Source organism: Drosophila eugracilis, unplaced genomic scaffold, assembly GCF_018153835.1.
Source record: "Drosophila eugracilis isolate 14026-0451.02 unplaced genomic scaffold, ASM1815383v1 contig_1906, whole genome shotgun sequence".
In the NCBI taxonomy this organism is placed as follows: Eukaryota; Metazoa; Arthropoda; class Insecta; order Diptera; family Drosophilidae; genus Drosophila; species Drosophila eugracilis.
The window spans coordinates 51,626-56,782 of NW_024572762.1; positions in this window are offsets into that span (position 1 = coordinate 51,626).

Below are 5,157 nucleotides of genomic sequence, written 5' to 3' on the forward strand. Positions count from 1 at the left end.
AACCATTTTATTATAAGAATCTACATTTCATGTGCCGACGATACAAGTGCGTCCACAATCTACGTGGCGACAACCCTCCACATTTTCAAGTATGATGCACCGGTTGTCCCCTTGCAACAAGGTACCGTCTGGAGGACCAATGGCGTTTTCAAACTGGCTCACGTCATCAACCTAGGCCACATGCAGCAACTCATCGACCAGGTGGCAAACGAGGCTATGGTGGTAGCCGACCAACGTATCAACGCACTAGTTGGCCACTATCTACAACACGCTTCAGAAGGAATATCGCGCATGGTTGGCGCACCAACACGAAGACAACGCTCAATCGACTGGCTAGGATCAGCCTGGAAATGGGTCGCGGGATCGCCGGACAAATCGGATTGGAATGCCATCTTGAAAGAGGAGGACAGCTTGGCAAGAAACAACAATCAGCAGATTCGCATCAATACTAGGTTGTTCGACACAACACACGAGTCGCTCCAGAAGTTGAACGACGTTATCGGGAGAGTCAACGCAATAGATGGGGACTTCCACGTGACGACGGCCGTTCTCCACAAAGCAATTATAATAGCGGACCAGGTCAATGAAATACTGAGGGCCTGCCAACTTGGAAAAACTGGAGTGGTCAACACGAATCTCCTGGACCACGACGAGGTCGACACAATACTGGCGGAGGTGGACAGCCTCCCTTATCAAAACGTTGTCGAGGCCGTCGAATTCTCTAAACCAACAATCCTGACAAACGGGACTGCTCTTTTGTACATCTTGGCTATGTCCAAGGTAGTGGATAGGAGGTACAGACTAATGAGGATCTACCCAACGATATCCGATGGGAAACAAGTTGTTCTGAAATACAACACATTGGCGATGGACCGCCTGGAAACATACGCCCTCCTCGGAAAGTGTATATCCATCGGCAACACAACGGTCTGCCGAGAAAAGGATTTGTTGAAATTGGAGGAAGACGGTTGCATACCCAGACTGTTAAAAGGAGGTCAGGCCGAATGCGACTATCTGATGATCAACCAGGAAAAGGTGGACCTAATCGATGACGGCACACTCTTCCTAACCAACTTCAATGGAACGATATCCACACCAGCCAAGAAGTACAAATTGGAGGGATCGTACGTCATACAATTTGACAACGAAACAATCTCAATCGGCGACCGGAACTACAGCAGCTACTCTTCAACACACCTTATGGCAATGCCCGCCGTGCTAACCCAGGTAAAAACGAGGGGTTGCGAGCTCTCTAAAGAAGTTATCTGTGATGTCAGATGAGATTTGGATATCCTTTTCAGTGGAGATAGTCATAGCCCTCTCCATTATGACAACAGTATTCATCGTTTGGAAGAAGATAACGTCGACCAAAGGAATCCCTAAACTGCGGGACCCGCCTACAAACCTGGAAGCGCAGGATACTCTGGAACCCGCAACCAAAGCCTAATAATCTGTGGGACACAGATCTTGTGGTGGGGAGGAGTTAACACCGGCCAAGAGCACCCTTCCCTTCACCGCCTCTCGACCCGGATACCAGACACCGCGACTTCCCTCATCACCCCACTCAGCCAACCCGACGACCAGCAGAGACACAGCAGCGGTAGTGCAAACACCAAACGACAGCGGCGGCAGAGCGCCAGCGCAGCGACAGAACGTCAACGGCAGAATGGCACCGGCAGAACCGCGGCTGTCAGCGTCGGACTGCTGCAACCGCTCTGCCAGCGTTATGCGGTCAACAAGCCAGGCAAATTATGATTGAGAGGAACTTCGATTTGTACCCCCGAGGCAACCAGACGACTGTTCTAGATAATAATGAAACCATTGTAACGTATTAAAACGCTTACTGTTTTATTTTAACGTAGCTGCGTAGAATGAAAGGTTTAAATTGTTGACGAAGAAACTGGAAACCCAAGAGATGAGGATGCTCATAACGTTGAACAGGTGGTATCCGGGGGAATGCTTCCCCCTCTGGTCATGTCTGACCATAACTTGGATATCCCCTTTTGTGACCGGAACAACATGAAAGTTTCCGTCCCCTGTCAACGCAACAATTTTGTTTACCAGGGCGTTCGAGATTTTCTCCCAAATGTAAATTGGAGAAGGCTTAGGTTACGGTTGGGTCTCTTGAGCTTGTACTGGTTAATTTTTTGCTAGGAGCACAAATCTATTGCTGTTAGATCTCCCGGGTAATTTATTTTCTATTTGGACACGGTTTATTTGTGACAGGTTACCTACCGCGGTATTCTGCGGGCTGAGCTTACCCTTGGTATGAATGTACCTATCTAGTCCGGTCTGTATGGCCGCAACCGCTTGCTGAAAGATACCCTTTCTACGCATAAGCCTGAATTCTTTTAACTGATGATCAATTAAACTGATTATTAATTATGTTAGACGAAGACTGTCTAAACTTAATGGCATAAATCTGAATGTGTCAAGAAATCGAATTTCGAAATTGTTTCCAATTGAAGTTTTTGTGGTTTTGACGCCGAAATATATTGTTCTTTATTTACTGGAATTGTTTTCATACTACCGGGAATTTTTAGCCAAGTCTTCAATAAATAAATGACAATCGTATTTAAAAAATGTACGGGAAAACATTGGTATGAATTTAAATAGTTTTTAGTCTTAGTTACATTTAGAATGATCTGCACCCTAAAGGAAGCTCTTAAATAACATCGATCCCCAACTCTATCATTTAATAATATTTTTTTACATATATGAAATTTAATGAATCCTGAAACTCAAACTCGTCTGCAGGAGTCATTATGATTTGTTTAATTTTATACAAGTACTCGTCATTTAATTTTGATAAATCTTGTACAAGATAGTCTAGAAAAATTGATCCTGCTCTACTAACTGTTTTTGTTACAATTTTATTATACCTGGAAATTTAATAAGCGTTTTTTTGTTTTTAAATTAAATTTTGTGAAAAGCAGGGTTTTAAGTTATTACTTCGAAAGTAGCGAATTTAATGTGATGAAAAGGCACGGCGCGTGCGAACGAAAGGGAGTATCAATTTGAACTCGACAAAAAGGCACGGCGCGTGCGAACGAAAAAAAGTATCAATTTAAACTGATTTATTCGACTTAAATTATCTTATGCTATGGACAGAAGACTGAGCGAAATGCTTTATTGGGTTCCGCTCCCCTCTTTACACTGAAAGACCGGAATGACCGAACAATACCCGTTACTCGTATAGTAAAAGGGTATACCAGAACAAACAAACTGCGAAAAACTGTGGCGTCTATAATATTATTATGAATGCCTTCATACGACCTTGTGTAACTTATTTCTGTTAATATCTATCGATTTATCAAAGATTGTTCAATTCGGAACATTATTTCGCTATTTATGAAGATATTTAGGTTATAAGGCCTCATATGGGCAGTGACGCTACTATCAGTTACTCAACATACTTTCTCTGACAATAGGTGGCGCCTTTTGAATTTCCACTAGCAAAATGAATATTGTAAATTCTAATTTGTAAATTGTAAAACAGTAACGGGTATCTCATAGTCGCGGCACTCGACTATAGCGTTTTGTCTTGTTTAACTTAGAATCTAAATCACCCTTAATATAATAAGCATAAGATATGCGTATATGATAGTTTAAATTAAATAATTTCGTACTTTCTTCTGTACACATTCAAAGTAAGCGAAAACGCCGAAAGGAACCTGGATCTGAATCCTGAATCTGGCCTCTTCTCTTCTCTGCTACAGAAGCATTCTCAGATACAGAGAAAGTGAAACAAAAATTACACAACTATTGTGATCTCTTCTGAGACCCCTTTAGAGTTATATATTTATTTATATTAATATATTTATATTGTACAATTCATACCTAGAAATATAAGTTTGTTAAAGAAGTCTTGCGGTATAAAATTAGTTACAATAATGCGATTCAAGTCAAATATGCGCTGTTTTGTTCGATGACGCCTTCCCAACGAGATGCCAACTTCATAATGCCCCTCTCGTAGAAGCTCGCTTCCCTATTGGCAAAAACTCGGACCGCGAAAACGTTGATACCATCGTTGTGCGGTGGAAATGGAAACTGTATCGGGTCCATAAGCTGCACAAATTTTATTGGCGGCTTAAGATGCATTTTTGCCTTTATCGTAGTAGTACTGTAAAATATGCCGTTTTTCTCTTTATTTTGCTTCATGATTGCGACACTATAACTCACGAACGACTTAAAAGAAAAGACAATCAATCAAACACGTGTTAGCGCGTGAAATGAGCTTTCCAAAAAGATATAGTATGATGCGACGAATAAAACAAGAACTACGCGCTTTCAGCGCCAACTAGCGAAAATACCGCAAGACTTTTTTGATAGCCTAATATGTTTAATGAACACATAATGTCAATTTCCTCTATCTTCTAAAAAAAGCATGTTTACATGACATGGTTTCTCTATCTCCGACTGAAAAAGCGGTCCAATTATTTGTTTGGTATATTCATTATACCCAAAGATGGTTATACCCACGTAAAGATTATAAGAATAATAGAATCCAAATCCGAGTACTGATTCATATTACTCATTTTTCTTTAACAACTTTTTATCTTGGGTTTTCCGTTGCATCCCTAAAAAGTACATATACGAGGTGTGTTCAAAAAGTAAGGTGACTCTTCAAATTTCGCGAATTTCAAATTTTTCGATTATCGAAACCTTTTAGAAGTTATACGAGGTGTGTTCAAAAAGTAAGGTGACTTTTCAAATTTCAAATTTTTCAAATTTTTCGATTATCTTCAGTTTTGGGAACAAGAAAAAGTCACATGGGGCCAAATCCGGTGAATATGGTGGCTGAGGCATTATTGTGGTGTTGTTTTTGGCCAAAAAATCCAAATCCTTTGATCCATATTTTTCGATAGCAAAAAATCGCCGAGCTCGCAAAATAACTTGTAACTTTACGCCTCTCACAACCAAACAAAAGAGGATGTTCCATTGAAACTTGGTACAGATGTTAGGGAAGAGTGTACCAATATAACAAAACAAAAAAATCGATAATCGAAAAATTTGAAATTCGCGAAATTTGAAGAGTCACCTTACTTTTTGAACACACCTCGTATGTTCAACAAATAACTCAAAATTTACTTTTACCGATACATAACTCTCTAATAAAGTACTGAGATGTGGAGCATCTGAACTTCGCTCATAACG